This window comes from Sus scrofa, chromosome 6 (assembly GCF_054392235.1).
Source record: "Sus scrofa isolate SSC_HxYL_T2T_F1_AM1 chromosome 6, Sscrofa_HxYL_maternal_Yorkshire_Landrace_v2.0, whole genome shotgun sequence".
Taxonomy (NCBI): Eukaryota; Metazoa; Chordata; class Mammalia; order Artiodactyla; family Suidae; genus Sus; species Sus scrofa.
This window is the reverse complement of record NC_139388.1, coordinates 100,068,417-100,080,464: the sequence shown is the minus strand read 5'-3', so window position 1 is coordinate 100,080,464 and position 12,048 is coordinate 100,068,417.

Below are 12,048 nucleotides of genomic sequence, written 5' to 3'. Positions count from 1 at the left end.
AGTTCCCTTCAGGGCTCAGCAGTTAATGAACCTGACTAGGATCCATGAGGGTGTGGGTTCGATCCCTGGCCTCGCTCAGTGGGTTAAGGATCCGATGTTGCCGTGAGCTGTGGTGTAGGTCAGTTGTGGCTCAGATCCTGTGTTGCTATGGCTCTGGTGCAGGCTGGCAGCTGTAGCTCCAATTTGACCCCTAGCCTGGGAATCTCCATCTGCCACGGATGTGGCCCTGAAAAAAGAGCTTGGTGATGCCTCGGTGATGATGAGCCTTGCTCAGGAAAGGCAGCTGGATCCCTTGTGTGCAGGGCAGCGGGGGTTGTGTGGGACTGCAGGTGCCTGTGGAGCTCACAGCTGGGGAAGGAGCCTGGACCATGATCTAGAATCCATGCCCACCATGACTCCTTGCAGGTGCTGAGGGTCACCTGAGTCCAGGGTCAAGGTCAAAGCTCCTGGGAGGCTGGAGTCCTGGGCTCTGGCCCCACTTCTGCTTATGATCAGCTCTGCCACCTGTGTGGGTCACTATCCCTCCCTGACCTCAGTGTGTCCTGTTGTAAAGTGAGAAACAGGAATCTCTTCACAAAGAAAGACTAAGAGGAAGTTCAGGAAAGCATGGGGCGTGGGTGTGACTGTCTGGCTTCTCTCTGCCCCCTGGTGGACACCAGCAGCTTAGCACCCAGGGGAAACCGACAGCGAGAAAAAATTAACTCCCAGGGACTAGCTATGAGACTTCTGCCAAGGATCCTATCCTTTGGGGCCCCAGTCTCCATCTGTTAAGTGGAGACAATAATAGTACAACTGCATCAGGATGTTGTGAAGATTAAGTGTAACAGTGAGTATAAAACACATGCTATTGAGCTACACACAGATGTGCCCAATACCTGCCAATCATTATCATAACCCCTTCTCCTCCATCTCCCTGATCTACCAGTCACAAGCCCTGCTGACTCCCCCTCCTCTTGCATCCCCTCCACCTCCTAGACCAGGCCTTGTCATATGGATTTCTCCAAAAGCCTCACCCCGCCCCCATGCCCTCCTGCACCTCCCCTGTGACACAGTCTGCCCACGCCCCAAGGCCAGACCTGAAAATGCCTCATGCCAGAGAGCTGTCCAAACCCCTGAGCCAGGCTTGGGGGTGGGTGGGGGGAACCCTGCCCACCTCTGCAGCCTCAGTCAGCCTGCACCTTTCTGCTCCCTGTATTCTGACCACACTCAGCACCCACCATCCCTCCATTTAGGCCCTGGGGTCCTGCCTCCCAGATGAGTTCATTGAAAGGTTCCTTAAACTGTCCTTGCTTCCTTCGCCCTTCCCCACCTCTGCTGTAGCCCCAAACCCTCCTTAGGTCTCTGTTTTCTCATCTGCCAAATGGAACTATGGTGATGAGGATGCAAAGAGGGAATATACAGAAGTACGTGGCCCCCAGTAGCCACCAGACAGAAGCCAGGTGCCTACAACTGGGAAGGAGGGTTCCAACATCTGTGCAATCGGGGAGTCATGCCTAGGTGGGGCGGGGGCAGAGGCATGCAGTGCGGCAAGAGCCCCCAGACCCCGCCACAGCGAACCCAGCAGGGGGACCCTCTGAGCAGGTAAGCACAGCCTGGGCTTCCAGGTGGAGCACAGAGCCTGGGTGGCCCCTTCGTGGGACCCTGCTCACCATCTCACTGTAGGACCAAATGGAGAACTGTCCCTCTGGCTTGGTGGCCCCAGGGAGCAGCACTGGGGCTGAAGCACTAATGACCCTGACCCTGATTTAAGAGGAGGGAGGCACCTGGCAGGAGGCAGACCCCTTCTGACCCTCTGTCAGGTCTGGGGCCAGGGCAGTGGACCAGAGACCTAGAACCTGTATGGAAAGGAGGGCAGCCGTGATGGGGAGGCCCTCAGTGGTCCTCCAGGCCCCTTGGGGAAACCGAGGCTGTGATTGGGGAAAAGACGCTCCTTAGGGTTAGATGGAGCTTTCACTAATTCAACATATTTTTATTCTATTTAGTATTTTGGTTAAGCAATATATTTACAACTTCCAAGAAACTATATATAGAATGATATACTTTAAAAGGCTCCCCTGGACTTCCCGCTGTGGAAACAGAAACAGACTCACAGACGTGGAGAACAGACTTGTGCTTGCCAAGGGGGAGGGGGGAAGTAGTGGGATGGACTGGGAGTTTGCGGTTAGTAGATGAAAACAATTATGTGTAGAATGTGTGTGTATATGTGTAACTGAATCACCTTGCAGCACAGCAGAAATGATCATAACATTGGAAATCAACTATACTTCAATAAAACTTTAAAAAAATTTTTAAAATGATGTTTAGAATGGATAAACAGGAGTTTCTTTCATGGCTAAGTGGAAACGAATCTGACTAGGATCCATGAGGACGCAGGTTCAATCCCTGGCCTCGATCAGTGGGTTAAGTGGGCATTGCTGTGAGCTGTGGTGCATGTCACAGCTGCAGCTCGGATTTGGCGTTGTTATGGCTGTGGCATAGGCCAGCAGTTAGAGCACCGATTCGACCCCTAGCCTGGGAAACTCCATATGTTACAGGTGCAACCATAAAAAAAAAAACAAAAAAAAAACCCCAAAAAACGTTAGACTGGATAAGCAATGAGGTCCTGCTGTACAGCACAGAGACCTATATCCAGTGTCTTGGGATAGACCGTGATGGAAGATAATGGGAGAAAGGGAATATACACATATATATAAAACTGGGTCACTTCGCTGTACATCAGAAATTCGCACAACATGGTAAACCAACTATAGTCTAATTAAAAATTAAAAAAACAAATCCAACTGCAGTGGCTCAGGTCACTCCGGAGGCACGGATTCCACCCTAGCCCAGTGCAGTGTGTTAAAGGATCCATTGTTGCTGCAGCTGTGGTGCAGGTGGCAGCTGCATCAGGGATTCCGTCCCTGGCCCGGGGAACTTCCATGTGCTGCAGGTGAAAAAAAATTTAAAATGTTAAAAGTCCTCCCTGCTACCTGCATGTGCATTCTTTCTTTTACCTCACCCATACACTATAAGTAATCCATTTTATTAGTTTCTTATATTTCCTTTTCAGGTGAATAAATGCAACCACATAGGAAAATGACTTCTTTTTCATTCATATTCGCTTTTCACCCAAAGGAGGGCACACGATGCTCTGCATCTTACCTATTTCACTTAAAAATGTATTTTGTTAGTTTAATCAGTTCACAGCTTTCTTCTATGAGCTTTCTAGTATACAATGGGATATACTATAGGTTATTAGCCAATTCCTTCCTTATTACGCTTGGGTTGTTTTCAGATTTTTGCTCTCACAAAAAATACTGCAACGAGGGAGTTCCCATCGTGGCACAGTGGAAACAAATCTGACTAGGAATAATGATGTTACAAGTTCGACCCCTGGCCTCGCTCACTGGGTTAAGGATTCACTGCTGCCATGAGCTGTGGTGTAGGTCGAAGATGAGGCTCAGATGCCACGTTGCTGTGGCCGTGGCGTAGGCTGGCAGCCATAGTGCCAATTAGACCCCTAGTCTGGAAACTTCTATATGCTGCAGGTGCAGCCCTAAAAAAAAAAAAAAAGAAAGGCAAAAAAAAAAATGCTACAACGAATAAACTTATCTACACAGGGCTGATGATTACGCAAGAGTAGCAAGGGCATGGCAGGCTGTACTAGTTGTTAAAATATTGAAATACTTTCAGAGTTCCTGGTAAATAGCACAATTGCAACTGTAACAATCAATAAACTTAATGTAATTCTGTCACAATTCTTTTTTTTTTTTTTTTGTCTTTTTGTCTTTTTTGTTGTTGTTGTTGTTGTTGTTGTTGCTATTTCTTGGGCCGCTCCCACGGCATATGGAGGTTCCCAGGCTAGGGGTCTAATCGGAACTGTAGCCACCGGCCTACGCCAGAGCCACAGCAACGCGGGATCCGAGCCGAGTCTGCAACCTACACCACAGCTCACGGCAACGCCGGATCGTTAACCCACTGAGCAAGGCCAGGGACCGAACCCGCAACCTCATGGTTCCCAGTCGGATTCGTTAACCACTGCGCCACGACGGGAACTCCCTGTCATAATTCTTTAGTTCAAGCTATGGTTGTAGGATGTCAGGACTTGCCCAATGGGCTTCCTGGATGATTAGAAATTTTTTTCTGCTCCCTCAGTATTTGGAGGTTCCTGGGCCAGGTATCGAACCTGTGCCATAGCAGCAACCCAAGTGCTGCAGTGACAATGCCTGGTCTATAACCTGCTGAGCCACATGGGAACTCTGATTAGAAAATTTAGGGGAGTTTCCGTTGTGGCTCAGCAGTACCGAACCCAGGGATGCAGGTTTGATCCCTGGCATCACTCAGTGGGTTAAGGAGCTGGTATTGCCATGAGCTGTGGTGTAGGTCACAAACATGGCTCTGATCTGGCATTGCTGTGGCTGTGGCTGTGGCCGGCAGCTACAGCTCCAATTCAACCCTTAGCCTGGGAACTTAAATATGTGCTGTGGGTGTGGACCTATAAAGCAACAACAACAAAAAACTTAGGACCAGCTGGCCATACAACAGAATGACTCTGTGACTGTGTTTTTAGAATATTCACCGGTTTGTCATTCTCTTCTATTTATCTAGCTGCTACTGCTTGTAAATATTTTAGTTTTCACTGAGCTTTTATTGGTTCCTTTTCATTCCTGTTCAGTCGGATGAACGCAGTGCTTTGGTATTTATAAATTTAAGACTTATAGTTAAATATTAAAAACGAACACCAAAGTGAAGGGACAAGATTTGGATATTTCTTAAAGTTTATTTTAAATATTTTAAACATGAATCTTCCTTTCCAGAGAGGAAGAAGAAGTAATAATCCAATACAGCCTGGTATATCTTTTTTTTTTTTTCTTTTTGCAGGTTCGATCTCTGGCCTTGCTCAGTGGGTTAAGGATCCAGTGTTGCTGTAAACTGTGGCGTAGGCCAGCAGCTACAGCTCTGACTGGATCCCTAGCCTAGGAACTTCCCTATGCCACAGGTGCGGCCCTAAAAAGACAAAAAATAAAAAAAAGATATAGTTTGGATAAATTAGAGAATAAAAGGGTATGTTTAAAAATTATTGATATGCACATGTATGGATACATACGTATACATTTTCATGATCATATCCACTTGCCAATTTTTTTTTTTTTTGTCTTTTCTAGGGCCGCTCCCATGGCATATGGAGATTCCTAGGCTAGGGGTCCAATCAGAGCTGTAGCCACCAGCCTACGCAGAACCACAGCAACACAGGATCAGAGCCGTGTCTGCAACCTACACCGCAGCTCACGGCAACGCCGGATCCTTAACCCACTGAGCAATGCCAAGGATCGAACCCGCAACCTCATAGTTCCTAGTTGGATTCGTTAACCACTGCACCACGACGGGAACTCCTCCCCTTGTTAAATATTTTGAATATCACTCTTGTCCATATGTCATTTCTTAGTGCAGCGATATACAATAAGTTCTCAGAAGAGGGCTTGCTGGGTCTAAGTGTCAATGCATTGGACATTTTGATAGATACTGTTAAATTGCTCTCGGTAGAGATGGTACTATTTTTGCACTCCTTTCAGGAATTTATGAGTACCTGTTTCCTCATAGCTTCGTTATGCCTGTGTTGATAAATGTTTGATTTTTTTGTCCCTTTTTTTTTTTCCCCAGGCCGAACCCAAGGTATATGGAGTTTCCCAGGCTAGGGGTTGAATCAGTCAGAGCTGCAGTTGCCGGTCTATGTCAGAGCCACAGCAACTCGGGATCTGAGCTGTGTCTGTGACCTACACCATAGCTTAGTACAACACTGGATCCTTAACCCACCGAGCAAGGCCAGGGATCGAACCCGAAATCTCATGGTTCCTAGTGGGATTTGTTAACCACTGAGCCATGATGGAAACTCCCTAGATTTGCATTTTTAAAATAAGCACCTCTACAGCTATTTCCTAATTCTTCTCCCTCCACACTGTCCCATGTCCCTCTAAAGAATAGTGCAAAGTTCCTGGGAGTCTGAAGGGATGGAATTCTGAGCGCAGAAGGAGTGTCTTTGGACAGGAGGGAAAGAGGGAAAAGGCAGTTTATGACAGCTCCTATTTTCTCTGTCAAGTAGATCGTTAGGTCATCTGCCAAGTGTGAGTAAGGTAGAAGGCAAGAGAGGTCTGGGAACAGTGTCTTTAAACAACAAAATATAGGCGTTCCCTGGTGGCCTAGTGGTTAAATGATCCGGCATCGTCACTGCTGTGGCTCAGGTCACTGCTCTACCATGGGTTTGGTCCCTGGCCAGGAACTTCTGCATGCCCTGGGCATGGCCAAAACAACAAAACATAATAGAAGTGTTTAGTAGCCTTGAGGTTCATGACAATGAATTTATATTCAGTATCACTTATATGCCCAGTAGCTTATGTTCTTCAGTAATGCTGACCAGCTAGAGTCAGGCACAAAGAATACAGATAGTTGGGTTCATCTAGAGTTTGGAGTTTTGATAGGTAAGTGCTAAGGGCAAAGGAATTCAGGATGTTTGCAGGGAATGATTAAATGGAACATGAAATTTTAGCACTGAGAACTATGTCTAGATACTTACGATGGAGCATGACAATGGGAGAAAAAATATGTATACATGTATGTGTAACTGGGCCCCCATGCTGTACAGTGGGGAAAAAAATTGTGTTGGAGAAATAACAATAAAAAAAACATGAAATTTAATCTGGTTAATGAGCAAAATGAAGGCAGAAAAGAGTTGATGGATAGGGAGAAACTGGAAGGTTCATTGGCGTGGTGGAGTGGATTATTTATTTATTTATTTATTTATTTATTTATTTATTTATCTTCTTAGGGCTGTATCCACGGTATGTAGAAGTTCCCAGGCTAGATGTCATTGGAGCTGCAGCTGCCAGCCTATGCCACAGCCACAGCAATGCCAGATCTAAGCTGCCTTTGCGACCTACACCAACCGCTCACAGCAATGCTGGATCCTTAACCCACTGAGCTGGGTCTGCGATCGAACACATGTCCTCACAGACACTAGTTGGATTGGTTACAGCTGAGCCATGATAGGAACTCCTGGAGTGGCTATCTTGAGGAGGAGGTTTGAGAAGAGAAGGGGTGTGATGGGCGCAGCAAGCAAGGTGGAAAGGCTGAGTTTGTAAGCGCACAGTGATTCTGGGCTTGGACAAGGGTGCGAGGGGTGGTTCCCGACATTAGGAGTACAGTGACGTTCCGAAGGAGGACGCTGGCAATGAGCAGATAAGGAATGTGGGGTCAGGGAGGGCTGTCGTGGCCCATGGTCCTGTGCCTTTCTTTGCAGATGGAAACTTTTCAGAGGATCTTGGCAGCACTCGTGTGAGGAGTGTGTGGAAGATTTCACATTGTGTTTAGGTTAGAATCTGTTAGAGAAAACATTGGCTTCAAGTAGTTCCCAAAGAATTCAAATGGTGTGTTCACAAAAATACAGCATATATGTTAAGAGCATAAAGAAAGCCTCGACAAATTCTAAAGGATTAATATCACAGAGTCTGTGTTCTCCAACCATGAGTCAGTAAAATCCCATATTATAATGGGCTTATATGTTTGAAAACTATTGCATTGATAAATACATTTTGGTGGAAAAGAAAATCATAAAAAGGAGTTCCCGTCGTGGCTCAGCGGCTAACGAATCTGACCAGCATCCACAAGGATGCAGGTTCGATCCCTGACCTTGTTTAGTGGGTTAAGGATCAGGTGTTGCTGTGAGCTGTGGTGTAGGTTGCCAACACAGCTCGGATCCCTTGTGGCTGGCTGTGGCTGTGGCGTAGGTCGGCAGCTATAGCTCCGATTTGACCCCTAGCCTGGGAACCTCCATATGCTGAGAGTGTGGCCCTACAAAGCAAAAAAAAAAAAAAAAAAAAAAAAAAAAAAAATCGTAAAGAAATATGAGAGCATTCCCTGATGGCTCATTGGGTTAAGAATCTGGCATCATGGCTGCTGTGACTCAGGTGGCTGCTGTGGCACAGGTTCACTCCCTGGCCCTGTAACTTCCACATGCTATCTGTGTGGCAAAAAAAAAAAAAAAAAGTTTAGAAATATTTAGTTCTGAATAATAATGACAAAATACATGTCAAAAATTTGTGGGACACAGCTGAAGCAGCACAAGAGGTGAATTTATATCCTATAATACATTTATTAGGAAACAGTGTATGTATAAAAATACATGAGCGCCTGAGAGAAAACATACATCCACACATACACTTATAAGCAAGTGTTCATAGCACTGTTTAAAACAGCCCCCAAATGGAAACAATACAAATGTCTATCCACTGATGAATGGTGAAACAACATGTGGTCTATCCATGCAATGGAATATTATTCAGCAATAAAATGGAATGAAGTATTGCTACAACAAAGATGAACCTCAAAAATACTATGTTAAGTGAAAGAAGATGCCTATATTGTATGATTTCATTTTTGTGATATGTCCAGAAAAGGCAAATCTTTCACCCAAGATTAGTGGTCATCTAGGGCGGGGAGTAGGATGGGGGGGGTTTAAACTGCAAATGGGTGTGATGTTTCTTTCTCTTGGGAGTGATGGGAAAGAGTCTAGTATTATACTGTGGTGGTGGTTGAACCACTCTGTAACTATACTAAGAATTGTTCAATTGTATACTTTAAACAGGTGAATTTTATGGTGTATAGTTATACCTCAATAAAGTGTTAAAAATAGATTAACGAGGCAAGCATTCAATTTAAGATGGCAAAAAAGAGCAATAAGAGAAAACGTAAAAACAAGAAGGAAGGAAACGATAAAGTCAGAAACCATGGAAAGAGAACAAACAAAAGAAGGAAAAAGTATTTTAAATAAACACACAAAAACCTAATAAAACATATATATGGTTGGTGAGTATTTATCCAGAGGAGAATTAATTATCACGGAATCTATGAATCCATTTACTGCTTAAGTAAGCAACTTTTGCTTCCAACAACAAATTATTTTATAAGTTTGTAGTCATTACATTCTTCACTGATGATAGGATTTGCCATCTCAATTGTAGGACGTGGTCTCTGTTGATTGGCTGGGCTGTGCTCACCTGCGTCCAAGCAGATCTCATGTATTATTGCTTTGCATTCTCACAACAGCCCAAAGAAATAAGTATTATCCACATTTAAAAGATGGAGATTGCTTCTCAGAGGAGTAGAGCCTTGGCAGGCAGTCCCCAAGCCGGGTTTACTATTTTGGGCTTTTCCCCTCTGGATGCTGGGCTCCCAGTGTCCACCAGGGGGCAGAGAGAAGCCAGACATTCACACCCACGCCAGACATTCACGAAGACTAAGGAAGTCTTTGTGGTGAAGAGATATTTGTGATCAGGGATCTGACCCCTGCATTTCTCTTGACAATAGGACAAACTGAGGCCAGGGGGGGATAGTTACTGGCCCAGGGGGCAGAGCTGATCAGAAGCAGAAGTGGGGCCAGAGCCCAGGACTCCAGCCTCCCAGCAACTTTGACGTTGGCCCTGGACTCAGGTGACCCTCAGCACCTGCGAAGAGTCATGGTGGGCATGGATTCTAGATCATGGTCCAGGCCCCTCCCCCAGCTGTGAGCTCCACAGGCACCCGAGGTCCTGCACAACCCCCACTGCCCTGCACACAAGGGATCCAGCTGCCTTTCCTGAGCAAGGCTCATCATCACTCATCACCAAGCTCGGAAAGATGGGGAGAGCGCCTCCCTCATAGCACCTTCTGAGGATTCCTGCCCAGTGCTACCCACAGAGGAAGTCCTTGAGAAGTGGTGGCCGTATTATTATTGTAGCTATTTTTACTAGTAGTAGGAAGTTGTCTGGCAACCAAGGAGGCAGGTGTCATTTGTGCCTGTTGTGTAGAAGGGGAGGGGAGGCTTAGAGTCCTGAGGGAGCGAGGGCTGGGGCTGGGGTCCTGGGACGAAGTGAAGGAGGGGCAGCCGTATACCATTACCATAGCAACCTAGGCATACAATTATGGTTCCATCTTACACCCAAGGAGTAAGAGGCTGAGAGAGGTTAAGGATCAAACCGGTGTGTGGTGGCTGGTGTGGACCTTTATAGGAATTCTTGTCTGTCTGACTCCAGAGCCTGTGCTCTTCACCATTATCTTGCCCTCAACCATTGCCCTCTGCTGCAGGAATGTATAATCAGTGCAGACTTTCGGTCATTAGGGTGTGTTCGTGTGCATAGTTGTAGGATGATGAAATGTCAGAGGTATTCCATACCTGACCCCTGTACTCTGCTTAATCCATGCTAGAGTGTGGTTAGAGTAAAAATGTCTAGGCATTACTTTTGGTCAGTTTTTTCTTTTTCTTTTTTCTGGTTGGTGGTTTCTTATTGTGGTAAAATATGTACAACATAAAGTTTACAATTTTAACCATTTTTAGGCATACAGTTCAGTGGCATTAAGTGTATTCATATTGTTTTGCAACTATCACTGCCAACCAGCTCCGGAACTTTTTCACCCTCTCACACTGAAAGTCTATACCTACTAAAGAAGCAAAACAGGAATCCCTGTCGTGGCTCAGTGGAAATGAATCTAACATCCATGAGGATGCAGGTTCAATCCCTGGCCTCGCTTGGTGGGTTAAGGATCCCGAGTTGCTGTGAGCTGTGATGTAGGTCACAGACATGGCTCGGATCTGGTGTTGCTGCGGCTGTGGCATAGGCTGGAGGCTACAGCTTCAATTTAACCCCTAGCCTGGGAACCTCCACATGCTGTGGATGTGTGTCCAATAGTGGAATTGCTGGGTTATATATTTATTCCATGTTTAATTTTTTGAGAAAAGTCCTTCCGTGTCATCTTCTACATTTGGCTACTCCATTGTACATTCTTGCTGGCAATGCACAAGAGTTCCAACTTCTCCAGTTGTCTAAGGACCAGCCTGTGCATAGGGATCTTAATCTCATCTTGAACCTCATGGATGCCCACAAGGTGAGGGATGAGATCCGAGCTGTGTGGAAGGCAAAGCCAGGAGGTCCTCCACCTGTGTATGCCTTCTGCTCATGCTGCCCTTCTAGGGGAGAAAAAAGGTTCAGAGAATCTACATCTCTGCTTGTCAGAGAGATGGCTCCTTTCTCTGTGTGTTTAAACAGTCCACTGCCAGGGTTCTGCATCAGTCACAAAGAATTTACCAAAGTTTGATCCAGATTTGGTGATCAGAAGCAAACTTTACTTTGAGAGGTTTCCCCCACCTCCACCCCATCCTCACCCCTACTTCCATCCCCAGTCCATTCATCATGGATATCATTTGGGACACAAGGTGGATTTAATTTCAAGTGGAAACCTTCAAAGATACCCATTTCCACCGATTCCCAAAATAAATGCGAGGACTTTTTATCTACTTCGGAACCACATTCATGGATATTTAGTGTAGCCTGAGCCTCTCATGCTCAGCTGTATGATGCACTCCTGTTTTAGTAGGATGGATTCTGATTAGGTGACACTTTTGTCATTATCTCTGCTAGTATTCTTTAAGTCTAGTGTCTACCTGATATTAATACAGCCCCTCCAGCCTTCTTACTCTTATTTGCATGATATATTTTTTCCATCCACATATTTTCAACCTATGTCTTATACTTACAGTGCATTTTTATAGACAGTTTATCATTTGTTCTTGCTTTTTTCTCCTTCCCTAACTCATCTGGCAATCTCTGACTTCAAAAATTTTTTATTGCAGTATAGTTTATTTATAATGTTGTATTAATTTCTGCTGTACAGCAAAGTAACTCAGTTTTACATATGCATGTCTTCTCTTTCATATTCTTTTTGTGTGTGTGTCTTTTGTCTATTTTTAGGGCTGCACCCACGGCATAAGGAGGTTCCCAGGCTAGGGGTCTAATGGGAGCTGTTGCTGCCAGCCTACGCCACCACCACAGCAATGCCAGATCCCCAGCGGTGTCTGCGACCTACATCACAGCTCACGGCAATGCCAGATCCTTAACACAATGAGCAAGACCAGGGATCGAACCTGCAACCTCGTGGTTCCTATCTAGATTTGTTTCTGCTGTGCCGTGATGGGAACTCCTCATACCCTTTTCCATTATGGTTTATCACAGGATAATGAATATAGTTTCCTATGCTACACAG